The sequence below is a fragment of the Leucoraja erinacea genome, chromosome 15, assembly GCF_028641065.1.
Source record: "Leucoraja erinacea ecotype New England chromosome 15, Leri_hhj_1, whole genome shotgun sequence".
NCBI lineage: Eukaryota > Metazoa > Chordata > Chondrichthyes > Rajiformes > Rajidae > Leucoraja > Leucoraja erinaceus.
Genome location: NC_073391.1, coordinates 38,349,460 through 38,375,130, shown reverse-complemented (window position 1 = coordinate 38,375,130; position 25,671 = coordinate 38,349,460). Strand labels below are relative to the sequence as shown.

Below are 25,671 nucleotides of genomic sequence, written 5' to 3'. Positions count from 1 at the left end.
GTGTTTTGTGGTATAAATAAAACACACAGTATGAAACAGTGGTTTACCAGGTTAGGAAATGAAGTTCAGTCTGTAATTCATATTTGGTACAATGTGGTAATATGATCTTTTGCAGTTTCCCAGCAAATATCATGAACTAATTGCAAGTCCAGCTTCAATGCGACAACTGCATTACAAGTCTCAATTCAGACAAAGAAAATTTCAAAACGTCTATTTATCTGTCTATCTATCTATCTATCTATCTATCTCATATACTTATTAAAAGTCTGATCTTGTACTTGTGTATATGTGGTTGTCTTTACATCTTCGCAAAAACACTACGCGGTAACAATTACATATGTACACATACTGATTGACATTTTTCCCGTTGAGACCGGGACACCTTATCTGAACATTTTATGCTTTATATCTCGACTTATTCGTGACTCATTACTGGTTTAAAATCTAAAAAAGTCAAAAGCCTTTGAAATTAAAACCACCAGCTTCAACTGATGACATCACAATGGCTGAGCTAGCAGAGATAAGCCTGAATTAAGATTTCATCCTATATTTGACACGTTATTCACGATTAAAGCTTTAAAAATGCCAACTTTCACAAGATTTTTACATATTCTGATTCACATTTTTCCCCTCTAGGCCGATATCACTCTCACTGAACATTTTATGCTTTATTTCTCGACTTATTACTGATTAAAGTTTAAAAAATCAAAATACCTCGAATTTCCAACCGACCAGCTTCAACTGATGACATTACAATGGCAGCTTCAACTGATGACGTCACAATGGATAGACTAGCAGAGGGAGGGCGAATTGCTATTGCACACGCAGGGCAAGTGCAATTGGAATTGTTTTTAAAAAGCACTGCTGAGGGAGGCAAGGGGAGTGCAGGAATCTTAGGTTCGGGAATAGCCCGAGTTGGAGGACCACGCCTCCCGTGGGGTCTACTGGTAGAGAACGGGTCCACTGGGGGAGTATCTATATATAACTCGAAAACACCAATCTTGTATGTGTATGTGTGTTATTTGTTTGTGTGTTATTACATCTTCGCGAAAAATCTACGTGGTAATGATAAAATTTTTACATATTCCAATTGACATTTTTCCCTTTGAGTCCAAAATCCACTTATCTGAAAATTACATGCTTTATTTCTCGGCTTATTACTGAAAATGTTTAAAAATTAGACAAAACTTTGTATTTAAAATGACTGCCTTTCGCTGATGACCTCACAATGGGTCTGCTCCGCGCCGTCTTACTTCCACGTGCTGCGAAGAGGAGGGGAGTGTATGAACTGCGCCTGCACATTTGGGGGCTACGAGTGAGTGGTGGAATATTGCGTTGGGGGAATGGATGTGTGGTGGAAACGGGCGAGTGGTGCAATATTGCGTTGGGGGAACAGGGCCCAACGAGTCAGGGGGGTTGGAAGTGACTGAGGGAGGGAGGGGCAAAGGGAGGGAGGGAGGGGGGGGGCGGGGCGAGGTTAGCGAGGTTTAAAAATCTTAAAAGCCACGCTTGCTCAGATTGATCTCTTCTCCTGCCAGTCAGCGTGCGCAGATTAGTCTCTGTCACTCCCCGGAATGGTCCGCCCCTTCCCGCGCCATCACGTCTTTACTGGAGCCGAGGGTGGTCAGCGAAGGTTTCCAACCGGACTTTCGGAGGAACCCAAAGCAGCCCAGCCCAGCCCCGCCCCAAGCAGCAGCCCCGCTCCCAAGCAGCAGCCCAGTGTCGGAGACAATAGACAATAGGTGCAGGAGTAGGCTTACTCCTTATTCTTAAACTGTGGGCCCTGGTTCTGGACTCCCCCAACATCGGGAACATGTTTCCTGCCTCTAGTGTGTCCAAGCCCTTAACAATCTTATATGTTTCAATGAGATACCCGCTCATCCTTCTAAACTCCAGAGTGTACAAGTCCAACTGCTCCATTCTCTCAGCATGACAGTCCCGCCATCCCGGGAATTAACCTTGTAAACCTACGCTGCACTCACTCAATAGCAAGAATGTCCTTCCTCAAATTCGGGGACCAAAACTGCACACAATACTCCAGGTGTGGTCTCACTAGGGTTCTGTACTGCTGCAGAAGGACCTCTTTGCTCCTGTATTCGATTCCTCTTGTTATAAAGGCCAACATGCCATTCGCTTTCTTCACTGCCTGCGATACCTGCATGCTTACTTTCATAGACTGATGTACAAGGACCCCCTGATCCCGTTGTACTTCCCCTTTTCCTAACTTGACGCCATTTAGATAGTAATCTGCCTTCCTGTTTTTGCTACCAAAGTGGATAAGCGCACATTTATCCGCATTAAACTTCATCTGCCATGCATCTGCCCACTCCCCCAACCTGTTCAAGTCACCCTGCATTCTCATAGCATCCTCCTCACAGTTCCCACTGCCACCCAGCTTTTTTGCTAATGTTACTTTGAATCCCTTCATCCAAATCATTGATGTGTATTGTAAATAGCTGCGGTCCCAGCACCGAGCCTTGCAGTAGCCCACTAGTCACTGCCTGCCATTCTGAAAGGGACCCGTTAATCCCTACTCTGTTTCCTGTCTGCCAACCACTTCTCTATCCATGTCAGCACTCTACCCCCAATACCGTGTGCCCTAATTTTGCCCACTAATCTCCTATGTGGGACCTTATCAAATGCTTTCTGAAAGCCCATTTACACTATATCTACTGGCTCTCCCTTGTCCATTTTCCTAGTTACATCTTCAAAAATTTCAAGAAGATTAGTCAAGCATGATTTTCCCTTCGTAAATCCATGCTGACTAGGACCGATCCTGTTACTGCTATCCAAATGTTCGGCTATCTCATCTTTTATAATTGACTCCAGCATGTTCCCCACCACCGATGTCAGGCTAACTGGTCTACAATTCCCTGTTTTTTTCTCTCCCGCCTTTCTTAAAAGTGCGATAACATTAGCTACCCTCCAATCCACAGGAACTGATCCCGAGTCTATAGAACATTGGAAAATTATCACCAATGCATCCACGACTAGAGCCACTTCCTTAAGTACCCTGATATGCAGACCATCAGGCCCTGGGGATTAATAGTAAGATTAAACGAGTACTTACCAGTACGAAGTTTGATCTGTATTTTATGAGGAGTTACGATGAGGGATTACGTGAAGAACCCACCCAGCGCGCAGGCGCGGCATACTTCCAAGCAGCGGTGTGGAATCACAGATAGACACTAGTTGAAGTAAAGATAGTGAAGACCAACGAGACATTAGTCCGAATTTGATCTATATAATGAGGGTGGGAGCGGAGGGCACGTAATCCCTCATCGTAACTCCTCATAAAATACAGATCAAACTTCGTACTGGTAAGTACTCGTTTAATCTTACTATTTTACTTCGGAGTCACGTGAGTGACTACGTGAAGACTTCAAAGGTCTGTGATTTCAAACCGTGTAACAGTTATATCACTCACTGCCGAAAGATCATCGAGGGAGGAAGTGGTAGCTAGAGACCAACAAGTTTGTTTAGTTATAAAAGAAATATTTATTAACTATAACAAAAAACAAAATAGCTCCCATGGGCTTTAAATCATAACTTTGCGGTTTTTAAAACGGTATCCGCAAAGACGTCCTGTTCCATCAGCGGTTTGTTGTAAAATCGTTGGAATGTCGATTCCCTTGACCATCCCGCTGCTCTGAGGATGTGGTCGAGGGGAACCTGCATCCTATCCGCCGCAGGTGGACGCTGCCCTGGTTGAATGGGGTTTATAAACATTTGTGTTAATCCCTGCCTTGCTGAGGACCTGTTTAAACCATCTGGATAATGTTTGGCTGGTTACCCGTCCAAAAGGCTTTCTGTGGCTAACCCATAAGGCTTTCTCTCTCCCTCTTAGCGTTTGGGTTGTGTCTAGATAATGATGAAGGTGGGTCACCACACACAGCCTAGGTTCTGGAGGGTAAGCCCGGAAGATCAACGGGGAGTTTGATGTACCTGGTCTACTTTGTTTTACCAACCCCGGCATGGTGAAAGTAATGGTATCTGGGGTGGTCACCATGTAGTTCAGATTAAGCTGATGGAGCGACTGAACCCTTTGAGCTGAGACAAGCGCCATTAGCATGAGGGTTTTGTAAATGGCCTGTTCCAGGCTCAGGGATCCCACCGGAGGCCAACCTCGAAGGTGTGTGAGAACTACACTCACATCCCACATGTGAGTGTATCTAGGTGTAGGGGGTTTGGTATTAAAGATCCCCTTAAGGAGTCTGATGACTAGAGGGTGGGATCCCACACTATGCTGTTCTATCGGCATGAGGTATGCGGACAGTGCGCTCCGAGCCGTATTGATGGCACTGTAGCTCATCTTGAGATCATGGTGCAGGTGGGCCAGGAACTCCAGCACATCCGAGATCGAAGTCGTCGTGTAGGATGTCCCTGCGTCCAGACAGTACTGTTCCCATTTCCTGATGAAGGTCAGGTACTGTTTCTTGGTGGAAACTCGCAGGGATGCCGACATGGTGGTGATTGTTCTGTCTGATAACCCCAATCCCCGGTAAGGCCTGTTCAAAATCTGGAAACCAGGAGTTTCAATTTTTGGTGGCATGGATGGCTAATGCCAGTTACCGGGTGAGTCAATAATTGGGGGTGGTGTTGAAGGACCATTGGTGTCTCTACCACCATGTCGTGGAACATTGGGAACCATGGTTGGGTAGGCCAGTCGGGCACGACCAGAATGCCAGAGGCTGAGTCTGCCTGAATTTTCTGGAGTACCCGACTGATGAGGCAGAAGGGAGGGAAAGCATAGAAAAAGAAATTTCCCCAGTCCAGCGTGAAGGCATCTACCGCTGCTGCCTCTGGGTCTGGTTCCCAAGCCACATACATGGGTAGTTGGTGATTTAACCTAGACGCAAACAAATCTATATCTGGCGTACCATATTGCTTGATAATTTTAGCAAATAATTTTGGGTCCAACATCCATTCGATGTTGTCGTTGAATTTTCGTGACCTGGTGTCCGCCACTAAATTTAGTTTGCCTGGTAAATAGGCAGCTGATAGCCAAATATGTCTCTCGACACACCATTGCCAGATTATAGCAGTTAATTTGTCGCATGATACTGATTTAATGCCACCCATGTGCTGGATATAAGATACTGCCGTAGTGTTGTCGATCATAATTCTAACATGCACGTGTCGCATACCAGATGCATATGCTTTTAGCCCATAAAAGGCGGCGAGCATTTCCAAAAAGTTAATGCCCAGTGATTGTAGTAGCGATGCCTCTGAGTTAGTCCATCTGCCACCTGTGCTGTCTTTGGAGTTAGTAGCTCCCCAGCCTAAAGCACTGGCATCCGTTGCAATGGTTATGTTAGGATTGGTTACGGTGATAGGACTGTGACTGTGCCAAATATTGTCAACCCACCACTGAAGTTCTGATTTGGCTTCAGCGGGTAAATCCATTTTGCGATCATAATGCCCCCTATGAAGGCGTAATGCATGAGTCCTTGCTCTTTGTAAATTTTGATAGTGCAAGGGCCCATGTTGGGCAGCCGGAAATGCTGCTACTATAGAGCCAATAACTCTGGCTACATGCCGTATTCTAGGTTGCGGTGTGGCAATTAAATGGCTACAAGCTTCAATGAGTGAAACTGTTTTGTTTCTGGGCAGAGTGACAGTCATGTGAATCGTGTCAATAGTGAAGCCTAAGTAATCCATGTTAGTAGTAGGCTCCAATATTGATTTATCTGGGTGGAGGATAAAACCCAAAGTTTCAAGGAGTTGTTTAGTGGCTAACACTCCTGCGACAGCTTGTTCCCGTGTTCTTCCTAATATGAGAACATCGTCCAGATAGGCCACTACTAAATGTTTTAGTTCTCTCAATTTCTTCATGGCCACTTTAAGAATTTTCGTAAATAGTCTGGGAGCTGTCGTTAAACCATTGGGCAAAGCTCGGTACTGCCATAGCTGGCCCCTCCAGATAAATTTCAGATATTTAAAGTAATCTTTATGAATGGGTACCAAATAGTAAGCATCTTTGATATCTATGCTTGCCATGTAGTATCCCTTGGAGATCAGTTGTCTGGCAGTGACAAATGTCTCCATTTTGAAATGTTGATACTCAACAGACTGATTGAGTGATGTCAGATCAATAATAATGCGACATCCACCATCTTTTTTGGTTTTGAGAAAAATATTTGATACAAATTCTTGCGGCTCGTGTGTGGTCATTTCTATGATGCCTTTAGCCACGAGCCGATCAAGTTCAGCTTGTCCTTCTACCTTCTCAACTGCCGAGGGAAGGAACACCCTTTGGGGCATGTGCTGAACTGGCGGTTCTACGCCTGGTTTGAATTCAATCTTGTATCCACTAATACTGTTGAGTATAAACTGATTGTTAGTAAGGGAGCACCAAACATGCTTGAAGAACCTCAAACGTCCCCCTGTTAATACTACACCCTTTGTCTGTGTATGTTGACAGGAACCAGACCCACCTACCTCCATGTTCACTTGTGGGGTCGTTTCCGGTGGGTCTGGCCCAAGGTTGTCCGTGTTGGTGCTGCGGTGGGGCGGCGCATCTTCCCACGGCTCCGCCCTGGGCCCCGCTCTAAAAAAGAGCACTGGGGGTAGTGGGAGGCGGTCACCAGGCTTTCACCAGCTCGGTATCTGCTGGTGGCTGCCGAGGCGTGCGGCCAACTGGGTGTCTTCGCCCTGCTCGGTCCTGGCCCTGCCCTCATGAGGCCTACTGGTTTTGCCGCCTCTTCCAACTCCTTGAGCCTTTTGGCCAGATCCGCACCAAATAGCAGCGCCTGTCGTTCGGGCGCTGGAGCTTTACAGAGGCCGGCATATGTTGGGTTGAGGGCAGGCCTGATGTTGTCCCGCCGTAGGTTGTTTAGCTCATACGTGGTGCTGCACATCAGTGCGAGGGCATCCTGCTGGGGTATGGTCAAGTCTTCATCCCCAACGGACCGAGCAAAGGCGGTGACGGCTGCTGAGTGGAGCTTCAGGACTCGCTGCATTTTGACCTCCTGAGCCCTTATGTGCTGCCCCAGCTGGTTCCAGATCTGCCCATTTACCGTCTTGACCCTCAGCGCCTCGCAATTTTCGGGCGCGATGTAGTTGTCAAGGGCCTGCTGGACAGCCTTGTCCTGCAGCGGGTTGTTGGACAGCCTGTTTATAGTTGCCGCCATTCTGGGTGGCAACACCATCCCAGTTGTTGGTGGTGCCGCATATCGGCCCACTACACCCAGTAGCTCTTCTTCCGGCACGCCCGGCATGCTGACGATATCCTCCGCCTGCCCTTGGGATAGGCCAGCCCAGTCCTGGCCTCCCTTACTGCCCTCGAATATAGAGGGTACAGAAGGGTGTGGAGAGGAGGAGGCCAAAGCCCGTCCTCCTGGGAGATGCCGCATCTCCTCATTAATCATACGCTCGAGGAGCTGCCTCATGCAGCTTATCCGAGCGTCTCCCCTTTTCGGTGGGGGAGAGTGTTCCCGTTCCTCCGAATCATCGGAGGACACCGGCCGGTCGGTTTTCTGTGTCGCCTTCCTCCCTGTGCGGGGCGTTGAGATCTGCAGCACTGGGGGCGGCTCGGTGTCGGGTGAGCGGGAGCGTTGAAAAAGCTCCTCCGCTGCGAGAGGCTGCCGTCCTGCTATGGACCCGTCCTCGGGTGGAGTAGGGCAGGCAGTCCTCCTGGCTGGTCGCTTGCGAGAGGCCATTATTCTCTCTAGCGCGACTCTGTAACAAAAAAGGCACTTACCTGAGGTCTCGTCTTTATGCTGCAGCTGGAGAGCCTGGCTCCAGCTGCTGCCGCTGTTGCACTGCTGACGTAATGCCGCGCCTGCGCGCTGGGTGGGTTCTTCACGTAGTCACTCACGTGACTCCGAAGTAAAATCAGCCTTCAGTCCCATCAGTCTATCCAACACCATTTCCTGCCTAATGTGGATTTCCTTCAACCTGTGCAGTTGGAGGTTATGGGTGAGTGGTGGAATATTGTGTTGGGGATATTGGGTTGGGGACCCAATGTTGGGGTCCCACTTGGTCTAATATCCTAATAAAATGCAATTGCCGCGTCTTCTGGTAAAGTAAAAGACAAATCTATTTCTGATATCACTTTGGAAAACTATTCACTCAACAGCTTCTCTTTACAAGATCTTGAAGATGTGTAGATATATGCTCAAAGAGTTTCACGGTTATTCATTCTCTACTGATAAAAATCAATTTTACCAGGCTACATTCAAGGCATAAGACTGGTGAATGGAAAGGATTTAAGCACCAAAGTGCTCGTAATCTGCAGACACTGCAAATTCTGTGATGATGAAATCATGGATGAGTGGAACATTGATGAAATTTGGAAACTGATAATTGTCAGTAATTAATAGTAAGAACAGAAAAAGACAAAAGTACAAGTGCTATTTTTTATTAGTGCAATCATTCATTATTTGCAATTAACTGTCCTACTGCTACTCAAACTCTAAACGATGATCAAAACGTAATGCCAAAAGTCAGACATTCATAACTCAAATACTATTCAATATTAACATGACTTATGACCATACTAATATTAATAAAACTATTCTTCACTGTACTGTTTGCGTTACAAGATTTGCAAATCTTTTACAAGATTTGAAACATACTATTTTGAGCTAGATTTCTGCGTCAGCAAAAATGTCCTTATCCATTTGTTTCAAAACATCAAATGTTCTATATTCTACAGAATACAGTATGGTTTTACACAATTTGATTGTCATCCAATCCCAGACCCTTGTAAAATTGCAATAAATTGGCAACGACACCAAGGCCAGCTTCTCCAATGAAGCTGTACCCAGAAGTGCACACAGTATATCAGATACATTACCTAGGGCTCTTATGGCTCTAACAAAATGATCTCCCTCGTGAGGATAATTTCACATTAGCCTTTTTAATATTTCCCCCCCCCCCAAGTAATAACTACATTAAGTAATATTTTTAAGAGATTCTCAAATCTCTTTAAATTGGCACTTTCCTCCAATTAAATAAAACAGATCTCTCCTTTATTGTCAAAAATAGGGTGGCCTCTCAATCAACTGTATGAAATCTTCCACTCTTTTAATCTATCAATGTTTAAAAGTTTATACTTCCACTCATGCTACTCATCAATGATAATTGGAAAATGTGAATAACATAGATCATTATTGAATTCATAGAACCAAAACAATTCAGACATCTTGTTCATGTTGACTGTAAGAGAAACCCAGCCAAATCACATATCTCAGTTCTTGGCCCTCAGCCTTGCAGGCACATTGTGTTCATCAAAATACTTCTCAAAAGCAACAACAGTTCTGCCTCATTCCTGCTCCAAGATTCAGTAAGATTGTGGCTGATCTTTTACCTCAATGCCACTTTATTTCACCAATGCCACTTTCCTTGATTATGTTAATATCCAAAATGTTATCAATCTGTCTCGAAAGTACTCGACAATTGAGCTTTTCGCAGATCTCGTGAATAGTGAATTCCAAAAATTCTCTCCAATGGTTGAAGAGGTCTCTTCCCTCTTCTGTCCTGAATGACTGATTCCTTATCCCCATCTCTTAAATTCCATGTACGTGGTTTACGTTAGGTCCTCTATACTTCTCAGTACCTTATCCTGTTTTCTTTTTCCAAATGAATTGCAAAACATTTATTCGAAATGAATTTCATCAACCACTTTTCCATCCTTCTGGTCAATTCATTAATATTTTTAACAACTCGCAAAAAAATATCTATTAAGTTCATTAGACATGACCTTCCCTTTACAAATCCATGTTGGCTCTTTCAAATCAGCTCCAATTTCTCTCAAGTGCTCACTCTGTTTTTAATTATAGTTTCCAATAACTTACAGCATAAAGAACAAAAGACCATACAGTTATACACATCTTTGGTTCGTCCCAGTGCTTCACAGCTAGATTAAGTACCTTTCAAGTACCGTCCTTTGTATTGCAGATAGATGCATCAGCCAACTTGCACATATGACCATCTCAAAAAATAACAAAATTAATATTGACCAGATAATCTGTATTGATGTTGGGGGCAAATGTCAAGCAGAATGCCAGAGGATTCCTCTGCTCTTTTTAGCAAGCAGCCAATATTTAATATATTATCCAAATGATATCTGATTCAGTACTAAGAGCTTGAACATGAAACGTTCTGCATCACATGAGAGCAAAAACACTTAGTCAACTTTGCTGTCAGTTAGATTCCAGGTTTGCCGTCCGTTATATGCAATCTCCAAGGAACTAACAATGCATTTTTCTTAACAATTAGTGTGTATAAAATATAACATAAACTGATTTTCATTTACGAAGAAGGTATGCCGTAAGTTAGTGTGTAATATCAGAACTAATCATAACATCCTTCCTTTCCCAACTAAAAATGGACACATTTTTATTCCTGAAGAAATTATCTACAAATCTTGATTTCCTACCTCCGTACTACCAATTTTGGTTCAAGATAATACTTCTATTTTGAAACAGGGAAGAGGTAATTTACATTTCTCCACTCAAATTCCACTACAAATATTTTAATGCCCAAATCATGATAAATCTTAAATCAATTTTCAAAATATCCTGTTTAACTATGGTGGCCTACTCATTGTTCGAAAAAGCTTAGTTGTTACAAGTCAGCAGCTCAGCAGATAAACGTACTCCAATTGTGGCATTCTTCCAACTGTAATCTCTGCACACTGCTGATTCAACCAAACAGAGAGTGGTTGGGGGTTAGTATGCATTATTATACGTCTAGTTATTTTCACAGTGACAGGTGGAAATCTCTAGTGAAAGAACAGGATTAAGTTTGGCTGCAATGCCCCTCACTGTAGTAGAATTGTGATCCAAAACATAGTCTAATCATTCCCTCCACAGATGGTGCCTGGCCTGATGAGTTCCTCCAGCACTTTGTTTTTCTGTAGATCACTAATTTGGTTACTCAACAAAAAGGGAGTGATCGTAGATCCCACAGAAGAGTAAGCCATTAACTTTAACTGAGCAGGAAAAATAACAATGGGGTATTTTAAAATAACAAATTACATTAATTACTCCATGTGAAATTACATAGACTAATCTCTATGATAAAACACACTTTTCTTAATAGTTTTGTGATTATTCCTGAATACCACCCCATCCCAAACCCAATTGATGAAACACAATGACCATTATCCAGTCATCTTATGTCATTCCACAAATTCATACCGGCACCACCGGTAGCAGATCACCACTTCAGGGAGCCATGTCGATGATACCATCTCTTGAGCACACTTCATTAAATATTATAGTGGAGGGGATGAAACATGATTGGTCATCCCAAGGAAAATGTGATCTTTCCAATGCAATATTGAACTCTGAAATGGTTAGGTTAAGTCCCATCGTTCCCCATATTTATCTGGTTCTTCACACATTGCACCAACGCTAGCCGCTACTCTTCGCCATCCCCGATCTTAATCCTATCCTCTCAGCTGATGAGGACCTCATATTTAAATTGCATCTCATTATCAGCATTAATAGAATAGAACAGAATTTATTTGCCACACAACCAGGGTCGGTGGAATTTGGGTTGTCAGCAGCGGTACAATAATAAAGAACACACAACCACAATAAAAATGTAACACAAACATCCACCACAGCATTCATCACTGTGGTGGAAGGCACAGAACTTGGCCAGTCCTCCTCCATTTCCCCCCGTGGTCAGGACCTCCACCCTCCACAGCCGTTGCTGCGGGCGTCCAGATGGTAAGGGACAAAGTCAAAGTCAAGGTAAGTCCAGGATCGGCTCTTCCCCACCGGAGACCGCGGCTTCAGGTTGATGTAGGCCACAGGCCGGCGGTCGAAGATTTAAGGTTCCCGCCGCGCCGCAGCCAGAAGCACCGCAGACCGCAGGGCCGATGGTCGAAGCTCCCCTCCAGGGGTGATGGTAAGTCCATGCCGCACCCGCGGTAGAAGTTGGCCGCGGGCCGGCCCGTGATGGCTTCTTCTTCCCCCGGGTCCCCCATGAGGGATCCCGGGCTGCGGACGCCGCGCCATCTGGAGCTCTGCTTCAGGCTGCCGGCTGCCGCGGGCCAGCGAAACGGAGCGCTCCCCTCCAGCGAGGGCTCGCCCGCTCAACGCCGAGAGTCCACGCTGCGCACGCTGCAGAAGCCCCCGGGCGCGTCTCCGGAAAAGGCCGCGCCGATCCTCGTTGTTAGGGGAGGCGACCTGGAAAATACTTGGCCTCACAAAGCGAGTTCGGTATTCCGACTGCACATGCCCAGGTAATAGGTCACTCGCTATAAATATTGTTGGTAGCTGAGCAGCTAAACATTAGTTTCATCCGTATTTTCCAGCTTTGATTCTTCTAGGTAAGAAAATACTGCTTTCAAACGATGAATTAGTTGTATTTATTGTTCCTTTGTACAAAGCTACGATGATTTTGTCGTTTTTATTGCTTTATGCTTCAGTGAGTGAGCAAGACCATGCTGCTGCGTGAGGTCAGAGTCCATGGTCGGGTCTCCGGCGCTGTGGGTGCTGTTAAGTTGCTGTTGGGCCATCCCCGTCCCCTCCCGGGTGTCCCGTCCCTGTCCAGGGGCGGTCGGAGGTGTCCGGGGTGGCCCTGGGCTGTCGAGGCACCAGCCCGGGCTTACAGCCGGCTTGAGAAAGGAGGGGGGAGGCGATGGCTCCAGCTCAGCTCTGCTCCGCTCCCGGGGGGCCGTCGGCTGCACCTCTCTCCTTGTCCAGTGACTGTCAGTTGGCGCCCTCGGTGCCGACAAGGGCCGAGCGCCAGGGATTCACACGGGGTGCTGCGGCGGCTCGGCGCGTCAGGCAACATCTCTCGAGAGGTTCTCGACCCGAAACGTCACCCATTCCTTTTCTCCATGGATGCTGCCTGTCCAGCTGAGTTGCTGCAGTGCTTTGAGTATATCCCCATTGATGGAAGGTGCTTGGCTTCCGCCAGTGCCGGGGGGGGTTGGCCGGCGGCCGCTGGGTAGGGTGGGAGGTGCGGCAGGCGGTCCCCGGCCCATCGGGAAGCGGGTTCCTCTGGAGTTGGAGCAGGGTTGGACTGGAGTAGGCACTTCTCCACACTGGCTGTGGGCCTGGGGCCGCCGGTGTCCAGTCTGTCCACAGTAGCCCCTGACGTCTCCGGTCACCCCCCCAGACGGGGATGGAACACTGGGTGGGGGGGGGGGGGGGGGGGGGGGGGGGGGGGGGGGGGGGGGGGGGGGGGGGGCGGTCCAACAGCACTTGCGGTGCCGGGTGAACTGGGTTCGATCCTGGCTGCGGATGAGGTGCAGGTCCGTGTGCGCGCCCTCCGATCTCCCACTTGCATCTGCCCCCCCCTCTCTCTCTCACTGTTACACCCCGCTCTCCCGCTACCTGGCACCCCGTTCCTCAGATTAAAAAAAAATTTACACATAAATTATGAATAAAGATAAGAATGTATACACAGTCTATACAGTTCACCTTTTCTTTATGGCGAATGACCTTTGACAAATTCCACGATTCCTCGCATTTTTCGTAATACCGAACTCACCTATTCTAGACTCATTCCATTCCTATCTTCAATCCATATTCCAATGCCCCTTCCATGGCATCCGAGGGTCCTGGAACACGTAGATTCCCCACCCAGGCTTAACCCTGATCCAAGCATTTTCTAAACCTTCATACCCACCCTCCCTTCCCCAATCACAACACAGATACAGCATAATTTCCCCAAACATTACGGTGTATTCCTGATTCTTTTTTCCCCCTGTCCCAACCAATCTACTGCCCACAGCACATGCTTGATTCTTTTTTTACCAATAATCACACCAAACTGGGCATTAATTGGCCCAAAATTGTTCTTGCTTACCTCTGTCCTGATCATAACGTCAATGCTCACATGCCACATTTCGCAACCTAAAAATTGGCAACTGTAGTTTGCAGCCCATTGTAACCACCAATCAAGCATAACTATTTCTGTGCACCACAATCTCAAAGCTATCGGCTATTTTTCAGATCTGCAAGGATGAAGCTTTGCAAATACCAATTGTGTAAAAATAATTCTGCAAGTTCATTCCCTGAATGCATGATTTGCAAGTTAATTGAAAATAGCTTAATTGTGTGTTTCACTGGGAATTGTCACTTTGGGTATTAATTCCAATGATTCTGATGACACATATTCTCTTTTTAATTTTCTGTTTCAAGGTCAAAGCAAAATTTTGTTCCATGAAAGTGTCATAATTCATGGAGGGGGATTTGATCAATTTAAAAAAAGACAAGTGAATTAGGTTTTAATGTCTGATTCACTTCGCAAACTTTACCACTTCAAAAAAAAGTATCCGCAGCATCTCATGAAATCTATACATAACTAAAACTCTGATCTTGTTATCTTCCAGTTTGGCGGTCATTCCATTTGCGCAAAAATGGCACGCGACATTGCCACGATTTTTCGCCAGCTTACTCGCTGTTCTCCTGCGCTGCGATTGCACCGGGTTTCGTTCCAATCGGTGGAAGCTGGTAAGAGTTATCAGAGTCTAAAAATCTTTAAAAACGCGTGTGCACAGATCGATTGCCTCCCCTGCCATTCAGCGCCATGCGGATTGGTGCCTTCTACCGCCACTCCGCGGGACGGTGCGCCCCTTCCGGCTCCATCGCGTCTTTACTGCAGCTGCTGGAGGCTCTGGATGGCCGGCTGAGGTCTCCAACTGGATACAATTTTCAGAGGGAGGGATCGGAAACAGCCCAGCTCTGAGTCGTAGATGGCTTGATGTCGCCAAACGGAAAGCGGAGTCTCTGATCCCGGCGGAGAACGACCAGCGAAGCAGCCAGTGCCTACTGTGAGTCCCCATCGCACAGCCAACTCCTTCCCCTCTGGCCCCCTCCCCGTCATACCGCGCTCTCCCCCATGGCTCATCCCCGTCTTTTCTCCAAGCTCTCTCCCCCCTCCCCCCCAGCCCACAGCCCTCCCCCCCCCCCCTCACCCCTTCCCCAACCACCCCCACGCACCCCTCCCTCCCACAGACCTCACAATCCTCCTCCCCCTGCCCACACACACACACTCTCCTACACACCCCCCTCTCCCCCCACAATCCCCCCCGCCCACACACCCCCCTCTTCCCCACAACCCCCTCCCTGCCCACACACACCCCTCCCCAACACCACACCCCCCCGCCCACACCACCCCCCCTCCCTCCCCCCCACAACTGCCCCCTTCCCCCCCATGCACCCCTTCCCGCCCACAAACCTTCCCTCCCCCGCAAACCCCTGCCCACACACACCCCTCCCCCAAACCACCCCCCTCCCACATCCTCCCTCCCCCACCACCCCGCCCACACACACCCCCCCCCCCCCTCCCACCGCACCACACACCCCCCCACCATACACCCCCGTGGGACTGGGACCCAACGGGTTCCACTTAGTCTAGTGTTACACTAAAATTGTTCAAAATATTAAATTTTTTGAAGACATCCAGTATTTACTGGGTTCTGTAAATATTGCTTGATAATGAGAAGTGCAAATAATGCTCTCGTCTTAACACTACAAAACATTTAAGCATCTTTACCCTCTAATAAAGTCTGGCACAAATATATTTCAATAAGGCAATATATTCTCTTACATCTCATTATATTTCCACGATGACAAATAATTTCTTTCTTAGAATATTGACACATCAATCTTGTATAGTGTGATGTGTGTAATTGAACTACGTTAGGATTTGTTAGTGCACCGTACGGCCATTTCACAGGCGAAGGCAAAGTACTTGAACAATTTAAACATGTTTGATCATATAAAATTGACCTCTATGCAAATATACTTATCAAGCAGCTTCTGGATTATTTAATATGTTGAAAGGTATCTCTGTCTGGTTCATGCAGCGCAATATCAGCATAACTTGCATTGTTAATAATTGACAGGTCATCTTTGAAAACTGCTCTCTGGTTTAATGTGGTCATGTTACACGAAGCATAAACTATGGATAGGGATATTGTTACAGATTTACAACATACAAAAATACCAGAGGTCACAAATTACATTATTCAGTGATCAAAATGTTATTTATATATATATATATAATATGTATATATATTAAAAAATCTTTAATTTACACAAAATATAAACATATGTTTTTAATTTCAGACTTCATTGATACCATTTGAAAGAGAGTGTATTTATTTCAGGTAAATCAGTCCAGACTTTTGCTAAAATACCAGTGAAAGGAATCTCAAGTGCATTATCACTTGCTAATTTCCAGGCTATAGTTTTCTAAGAATAGAAATAACTTGACATGCGAGGAAGTATTTTAGGGTACATTCACACTACAACTCTTATGGTTTAGTGCGGATGTTAAACGTACAATATAAATCCGTTGTTAATGCTTAAGTTGACAATAAAGCACAATAAAGCAAAATTCGACCCTCAGTTAGTCTGAAACAGTTTCACGCCATTGTCAGATTTGGCACAAGTCCAAATGCAACAGTTGTCCTTCATACAAAAAAAATTAAATTGCTCTGGACAGATTTTATATATAGTGCAAATGCATTCCAGGACTAAAAAGAAATGTATATTTTATCTTCTGACAAGAAGCCATCCAGTGAAATGACTAAAATAATCATTGTCACAGTCATCTATAAACTGCAATTAGAAGCCATTTAGCTGCAACAGAAATACCATAGCAATTACCACCACAAAGAAAGGAATAATTTAAAGCGTGGAATAATGGACTTAAGAAATGTACTTTATATGCTGCTTGAAAGTAAATGGAAAGGAAGAACTGCACTTTATGGGACTATTATCCAATGCCTCCTGCATTCCTTTCTCATTTGCTTCAAGTTCAGTGTGAAGGCAAACTTCGGGTAATGACAAGATACAATTATTCAGGTTAGTAAGCCATAGAGCAACAAGTAGAACTCAGAGTGGGAAACATCGGTGGTACAATAAGGCAAGGGAACACATGATAAATGGAAAGATACAAATATTTGTGAAGGAACAGATGGTGATTGCAGAGACATACAATAACTAACAAGGCTTCAAAGCAAATCATTAGCACAGCCCCAGGTATACATGGAGGAAAAGAGAACATTTTCACTGTTTGATATTGGAAGATGCCAAACAGGTTTCAGTCCCAGTGGTAAAATGGAGACCATTTGCTTTACCTCAGCTTAACATAGAAACATAGAAATTAGGTGCAGGAGTAGGCCATTCAGCCCTTCGAGCCTGCACCGCCATCCAACTCAGTATCCCGTACCTGCCTTCTCCCTGATACCCCCTGATCCCCTTAGCCACAAGGGCCACATCTAACTCCCTCTTAAATATAGCCAATGAACTGGCCTCAACTACCCTCTGTGGCAGAGAGTTCCAGAGATTCACCACTCTCTGTGTGAAAAAACACATGTGCTCACCAGGTAAACTACCTCTGCTAGAGATTTGACACTGTTTCTCCTCTGGTTCTCACCCATCTTATCCAAGAAGCCTATTTCCTGGTCCCTCTGCTGAGAGAAAAAAAATGTCTGAGGTGACAAGGTAAATTATCCTACCTTCCCAGTAAATATTTCCCTTCTAGGACAACATCAAAGTTTAGTTTAGTTTAGAGATACAGCATGGAAACGGGCTCTTCAGCCCACCGAGTCCATGCCGACCATCAATCACCCACTGACAATAATTCTGTTATCCCACTTTCTCATCCAATTCCTACACATTAGAGGCAATTTGCAGATGGCCAATTAACCCTCAAACCAGCTCGTCTTTGGAACATGGTGGAAACCAGAAAAGCCGGAAAAAATCCATGCTGTCACAGAGGGAACATACAAATGTGACAACACCCAAGATCTGGATAAGACACAGCTATGCCACTGTGCTGTCTTTACAACAACCAACCTATCTTCAGCCTCTTTTCTGTCTTTTCATTTTTCAAATTTACACTCAATTTTTCCACACCTCCATATTTGAACTGCTGTAATCAAGTTTTCCCATGCCAAAAGTTTTAAATGCCCTTCAGTAAAATGTCACAAAATATCCTTTGTGACTTTGACCATTTTGCATTTTCTGTTTTTCTGCACCTCATGAAATAGCTAACTATGCTATCCTCCAGCATCTCTATGATGCAATTCATCAAGATTGTCCCAGTCTTAACAATCCAAAACCCTAGTAATTACTTTTCTTTCTATCTGCCACACAACCAGGGTCGGGGGAATTTGGGTTGGATCGACCATCAGCTATGAAACCGCGAGCTGCTTCGACCGACCACAACACACGGAGGGGGGGGGGGGAGCTATGAAAGAGGGGTGGGGATTAGGGGGGGGAGGGGGGGGGGAAGAGGGGGGGGAGGGGGGGGGGGAGAAGGGGGGGGGGGGGGGGAGGGGTTAGGGGGAGGGGGGGGGGGAGGGGGGGGGGGGGGGGGGGGGGAGGGGGGGGGGGGGGGGGGGGGGAGGGGGGGAGGGGGGGTGGAGGGGAGAGGGGGAGGGGGGGGGGGGGGGGGGGGGGAATGGGGGGCAGAATGGGGGAGGAGGGGGGGAGAAGGGGGGCAGGGGGGGGAAGGGGTGAGGGAGAAGGGGGTGGAGAGAAGAAGGGGGGGGGGGGGGAGAAGGGGGGGGGGGAGGGGGGGGGGGGAGGGAAGTGGGGGGGGGGAAGTGGGGGGGGAGGGAAAGTGGGGGGGGGGAAAGTGGGGGGGGAGGGAAAAGTGGGGGGGGGGAGGGAAAGTGGGGGGGGGAGGGAAAGTGGGGGGGGGGGGAAAGTGGGGGGGGAGGGAAAGTGGGGGGGGGGGGAAAAGTGGGGGGGGAGGGAAAGTGGGGGGGGGAGGGAAAGTGGGGGGGGGGGGGGGGAGGGGTGGGGGGGGGGGGGGGTGGGGGGGGGGGGGGGGAAGGGGGGGGGGGGGGGGAAAGTGGGGGGGGGGAGGGAAAGTGGGGGGGGGGAGGGAAAGTGGGGGGGGAAAGTGGGGGGGGGAGGGAAAGTGGGGGGGGAAAGTGGGGGGGAAGTGGGGGGGAAGGGGGGGGTGGGGGGGAGGGAGTGGGGGGGGGGAGGGAAAGTGGGGGGGGGAAGGAAAGGGGGGGGGAAAGTGGGGGGGGGGGAAAGTGGGGGGGGGGGGAAAGTGGGGGGGGGGGGAGGGGAGGGAAAGGGGGGGGGTGGGGGGGGGGAAAAGTGGGGGGGAGGGAAAGTGGGGGGGGGGGAAAGTGGGGGGGGGGGAGGGAAAGTGGGGGGGGGAGGGAAAGTGGGGGGGGAGGGAAAGTGGGGGGGGAGGGAAAGTGGGGGGGGAGGGAAAGTGGGGGGGGAGGGGGGAAAAAAGTGGGGGGGAGGGAAAGTGGGGGGGAGGGAAAGTGGGGGGGGGGAAAGGGGGGGGGAGGGAAAGGGGGGGGAGGGAAAGTGGGGGGGAGGGTAAGTGGGGGGGAGGGTAAGTAGGAGTAGGAGTGGCGGCACTTTTAAGAAGCCAGCCAATTTATTATAAAGTTTAGCGGGAATTTAACATTACTGGTCGGTATTCCTTGGTTCTGAAAACTCCAATGAGCCAATTAAAATGCCCAGTGAGCAAAAGTGATTGCCTACTGCTACCTCGACCTCCTAGCGACTCCACTCCACTGCACTACGAGTTCAAAAGAACCTTGCCGACCAATTTTTACTCGCGGAAAATTTCTCAGCATGCTGAAATTTTTTTCTCGACTGAACTGAGGCCGCAAGTATGCGGGAACTTCCCTCAAGCATGAAGGAGCGTTCCAGTGACCTCGTAGGACCACGTGTCGACCACGCTGCGAGTTTGATTCGAGTGCAAACCCTTATAAACTCGCAAATTAGGTCATCGGGGCGGGACAGGCCCTTAGAGCTCATCTCTTTGATTTACACTGCCCTATGAATACAACATCATGTTATGCAGTTGACTTCCAGTTACTGTGCTGAAAAATTAAGCATTAGAAAAGGTGCAATTTCATGCAATAAAACATATGCAATGTCTTAAGCTTTCAACTCGGCTCTCTGAAAAGAAATAGGTTGTTTGTAAACTAGTTACTGGTAATCCTTTACCCAGAATCAACTACTATATTTCTTTATTCTCCTCAATGCTCTTGTTACGGGAACCTGGGAATCCAAATAGGTTACTTGGCACCTCAAGGCTGTTCCATTATTTAATTAGGTCCGTGTATCCATATCTCAGTTTAATTTACCCATCTTTTGTTCTCCTAGTTAAAATCTCTCGCAATAATTAGCACGAGTTTACAGCAATCTAAAGGATCAAATTCTTAAAGTTTTATGCAAGATAAGTAAATCTTTAGTCTCTCATGTAGAATGCCCTGAATGCCTCAGCATTTATATACAAACACTCCATTTTCACAAGCAATTGACCCTCAACAAACAATTAATATATTTGGAATGAGAACATTTAAACTGCACCGATTCAACGGTTTCAGGCCTCTATACGCGTTTAAAGATGCAGGGTTTAAAAGGACCTTTGAACTTCTTTGACCACGATTTAATGGTAGGCATCCAATCACCTTAAAGTGGCACAGATAGTTGACTCTCAAGGAAGAGTGACATTAAATGGTCAGCACACAACCATGGATAATATTGTTAACATTAAAACTCACCATGAGTGTATGCATAGAGCATATTTGTTTGCCTTTACGGTACTCATCGACCATAGGTAGAGCCTTGGAAATCCAAGTGCATTGCCCCATTATCCTGAATTACTGTTGGGGAGCTATGTGTTGTAAAAATGTCTATATGCACCAGCCCTACTTATATTAACTACTTAAATGTTTGAGTTACATTGGCACAAAATGTTTGTTTGCTATGATGCATTTTTCATTCTGAGATACTTTGTAACAGAGCATTGGAGATGTCTTCCATAGTGCAAATCCTTCCTTTCCTCTCCCCAGTTCCCATTGCTATCCACCTCCCACCAGCCACTTCTCATTAGCTCCAATCCCAGATTTTATTTCTTACATGATTAGGGTTTGAATCCATTTTTGCTCACCTACAATCTCTCATTTATAAGCTGTGAGAAGGTGCTATCTAAAAAGTGATCGTTCTTGTATCAATGTCAGACCATGAGAACACTGCCAATGTTGAAGGAAATGCTAAAGTGACCACTGCTCTGCTGCTCAAGTCCCAGAGGACCATGTATTGGCTGATACCAAAATGAAGCCTGCCTCAATTAGGTCGTGCCCTCTGAATTTTGTAAGTAACTTTTGAGATCCTGCACCATACAAAGCTATTAACACAGTACTTGCCAGCAATCATGACCATTTCCCACTTGTTAGTTTGTTGCTCAAGATGGTGGTTAGGCAATGTGCAATGTCAACTGCAAAATGTACAATATTTATTTTTAGTACAGTGAATGAAATAAAGTCACTACAATAGAATTAAACATATTTATGCCTTTTTGTTTAAAAAGCAATGCAGGAGTTGAACGAAAAAGTTGAATGGGTATTGGTGGTGGGTTACACTTCAAACGTGGATTGAAACTGGAATTAAATAGGCGGCATTACACCCCTTGAAAAACCCACTTTTCTAAGTTCAGTATGGATATTCGTCTTTACCATAGTTTACATTCCAGTTGACTGACATATAGAATAAAACCTATGCAAAATTATGTTATGGACAAAGCACTAGGTGACAGTCACAGAAAATGTATTGTAAAATGCACTATCTCAGTTAAGTCAATATATTTAAAAATCCTAAACTATTCTTGTTTACACACAAAGCTTTTAACAGTAACATGCAGATAATTGATAGTCACCTAACCCGAGTAAGATCTGTTGGAATGCACTTATCTCAGTGTCAATGATAATAGCAAGTTGAAGGCCAAGCTGAATATTATGTGGACAGCAAACTGGTCAATGCTACAGACACTCTTAGTGCTAGAAGACAATAGCATTGAAATCCACAAAATGTTTTTGTGACTAGCAGTGTTATTTGATATTACTCCATGCCCTGGGTTAACAATGGAGACAGCTGTAATGGCTTCCCTGTCTATTTCTGCACGGCAACTCCATTGCAACCCAAGGATCTATCTTTGTTCATCGCCTAAATTCATAAGCTGCCACAGGGTACTATCCAGAATATTCCAGTTCTTGCATCAATGCTGATGTCATCCAAATCTAACCCACGAACACCGTTTGGCACAAATCTACAGACTTCAAAGGCTGATCCAGCCATTAACTCTATTTCTCTTATGAGGTGGAGGCCAATCGAGACTATTTGCGACCCAAAGTAGTCTTCAAACTCAGGATATTCAGGCCAGGATCTGCTTTAGCACCAATAGTTCCTACTTACAAGTAACAGCCAATGTAACTGCCTCTGCTGCTGAAACATTCATCCATGCTTTTGTTAACTCTGAACTCTAATGCTCCGCAATCTCCCTCCCTTACAATATTCATGTCATCATCTAGTATGGCCTTAATTTCTGGAACTTTCACAATACAAGGCAACATGAAAACATAATTTCAGCAAATTTTTGATCATTTACCCCAAAATCCCCAAACAAATATTATTCATAAATATTATTCACTCAGCTTCAGGTTCCTGGGGGTCAACATCTCCGATGACCTCTCTTGGACCCACAATACCTCAATTCTGGTCAAGAAGGCTCACCAGCGTCTCTTCTTCCTGAGGAGACTGAAGAAGGTCCATCTGTCTCCTCAGGTCCTGGTGAACTTCTACCGCTACACCATCGAGAGCATCCTTACCAACTGTATCACAGTATGGTATGGCAACTGCTCTGTCTCCGACCGGAATGCACTGCAGAGGGTGGTGAAAATTGCCCAACGCATCACCTGGTTCCTCGCTCCCCTCCATTGAGTCTGTCCAAAGCAAGCGTTGTCTGCGGAGGGCGCTCAGCATCGCCAAGGACTGCTCTCACCCCAGCCATGGACTGTTTACCCTCCTACCATCCGGGAGGCGCTACAGGTCTCTCCGTTGCCGGGCCAGCAGGTCCAGAAACAGCTTCTTCCTGCGGCTGTCACACTACTCAACGAGGTACCTCGGTGACTGCCAATCACCCCCCCTCCCACCCCCCCGGATACTCCTCCCACAGGAAAAACACTATGTCTGTATACATGTAAATAGATTTATTTATTGAAATCATATTCTATGTCGCTCTTCCAGGGAGATACTAACTGCATTTAGTTTTTTCTGTACTGTACACTGACAATGACAATTAAAGTTGAATCTGATCTGAATCTTCATAACATTCTGCAAAAACAATTTGGGTTGTGTTACTACAGTAAAGATAGCAAAAGCTGCACAAAATTTCATTTAGCTCCATTCACCTATCGCCTCTGTTTGATGATTTCCAAGGCCTCCTAGTTGAGGAACACCTCAATTAAAAAAATATCATCCTAATTTTCAAATTCTTCCATGACCTCAAACTTCCTCATCTTCTCCAGCCTATAATGATAAATATCTGTCCTCCTTTAAATTGAACTTGTGATTTGAATGGTTTTTTCCATATGTCCCTCTCTTCAGGCATTCTTTTGCTAAACAATGTTTCAAAAATACAATGTGATTGAAAACATTTTAGTTATCTATCCTAATACCTCACCCCACCCCTTATGAGATTCCAGGAAAACACTTTGGAATACATTACTACATTAAAAACAATAACATGGAGTTCTCCAAAATAAAATGACACAATTGCACAAAGTAAACTTCACTAAAAAATAGCTGGCCGAAAACAAATGGGAATTGCATAGTACACAGCGGCCACAAATTCATTGCTCGATAACCCACAAATTGCACAGGTGTCACACATAAAAACAACAACAATCTCTTGTTTTGTTTCTCATTAATTTATTGTTTGGCTTGCCAATTTTCCACTAACCCCCAATATTAATTACATAACGTCAGGCTTATCCTGCATTGAAGTTTGCATTTCAAGTTTTTTTTTTAAACTTGTGTTTCTTGTACAGATACCTCAAGTGGAGAAAAGTTACATAACAACCTTAAAATAATGGAGCTGAAAGCAAACTGCTGGAGAAACTCAGCATTTGTGGAAATAACATCTTTATATCATGCTCCAGGGCAACGGGTGTAGACACTGTGCACCCCCGCAATTTCTTTCTCAACTTTAGTTGGAGCAGTAACCCCAAGCCAAATGGATGAATGGTCCGACTAAAATAGTTACAGAAATTTCAAATACTCCAAGTATTCACACCCACCATCCACTAAATTTCCCAAAACACCATCAGTTTCAATTACAAACATTCAAACAATTTCTGTTTTATTATACGGAAAACCACATTAAATGTAAATACTGAATTAACTTTGAGTATTTGAAGCCGAATCTGTATTTTGGGGAATTTAGCGGTTGATCGATATGACCGCATCTAGCTCTGCCGATCTATTGTAGCAATAACTAATTGGTGATTTGAGAAAGCTTTACCACGGCAATAAATGTTAATTTAAAGTTCATTTAAAGGCTTGTATTCCAACGCGAAACTTTTTAAAAGTATACGATCTTATCGACGGGGCATTTTCCCAACCTGTCAACAACTCAAGAGGATGAAAAGACAAAGAGTTTAAAGAGCAAAACACAAAGGGCTGGAAGAACGCAGCGGGCGAGGCAGCATCTGGGGCGTGATGGAACATGCGACATTTCGGGTTGGGACCCTTCTGTAGAGATTAAATATATGATCTGATAGCCAAATTACCCCCGCCCCCAATGAGAGGATTTATTACGGACACGTCAGTCAACTCAAACTGGACGATGGCACATATCCTCTGGTAACAAACAGTCCGATGTCGGCAGGGTGAAGCCGGGAAAACGGCGCTCCCAATGAAGCCACCCACCATCCATCCCCGAGGCTGCAGCAGCTCAACTTTGCAGGACGGACGGCGGACACAAAAAAGCTGGAGCAACCCAGCTGGTCAGGCAGCATCTCTGCAGAAAAGGGAATGAATGGGTGACGTTTCGGGTCGAGACCCTTCTTCAGACCTTCTTGCTGGACTGACCGATGCCAACTGGTGCCCCGGGGTGCGGCTTCCACAGTTACGGACAACAGAGCGGCTGCTGCCGAGTGTTGTTGTTGTTGTTGCACCCCCTCCCTCCTCATCCTCCCAGATGGAAGCAGCTGCAAGTTTTCTGGCGATGGGCACAGCGGTCAGCACAAACTTTATTCAAGACTGTACCCATCCTACTCCCCCCCCTCTCTCCAAGGAGTAGGAAGTATCTCTGGCAGCGGGCATCACCACCCTCTCCCCACCGCCGCCTACCTTGCTCCCGCTTGCCTCGCCGTCTCCGCGACGCGCTCTCTTTGTACCCAGTATCGGGGCGATACTAGGTTGAGGCTGTTTTTTGTCAGCGTGCCCGACTCATTCCGCCCGAAGCTCTGGGTTTCCTGGATTCGCTTCTTCTTCTTCTTCTTCTTCTTCTGCTTTATTATTATTATTATTAGTATTATTATTATTATTACAAGCACCACCACCCCTCCTCTCTCTTCCTCAGCCACCGTCGAGTGAGAGGCGGGCGGATGGCATTGACGGGAGCTGCTGATCTGTTGTCTGAGGGGCGAAGGGGGGGGGGGGGGGGGGGGAGGGGCGCGCCGCGCGCGCGCGTGTGGAGAGCCAGCGCTTTTAACCGCCGCCCCAACCGCCCCCCCGCGGGACCCGGTGGGCGCGCCATCCGCCCGTCCCCCCCCCCCCCCCCCCCCCCCCCCGCGAGGCGGGCGCGCGGCTCTGTGACGTCAGCGCCCGTCCGCCCGCGCACCCTCTCCACTATGCAGAGCCATTCATGAAAAGTGTGCGTGTGTTCTTGTTGCGGTGGGCTGTGTTGACAAAGGTATGT

The 25,671-nt window shown here is 46.4% G+C and overlaps 1 protein-coding gene across 1 annotated transcript in view; it reads right to left on the bottom strand.

Annotated features, from left to right (window-relative positions):
* rhobtb1 (Rho related BTB domain containing 1) overlaps positions 1–25,400 on the bottom strand; it is a 62,023-nt gene extending 36,623 nt beyond the window's left edge. The window contains exon 1 of the mRNA XM_055647204.1: positions 25,101–25,400. The gene's annotated coding sequence lies outside the window, so the exon portion shown is untranslated. The remainder of the gene's footprint in view (positions 1–25,100) is intronic.
* Between the last annotated feature and the right edge of the window lie 271 nt (positions 25,401–25,671).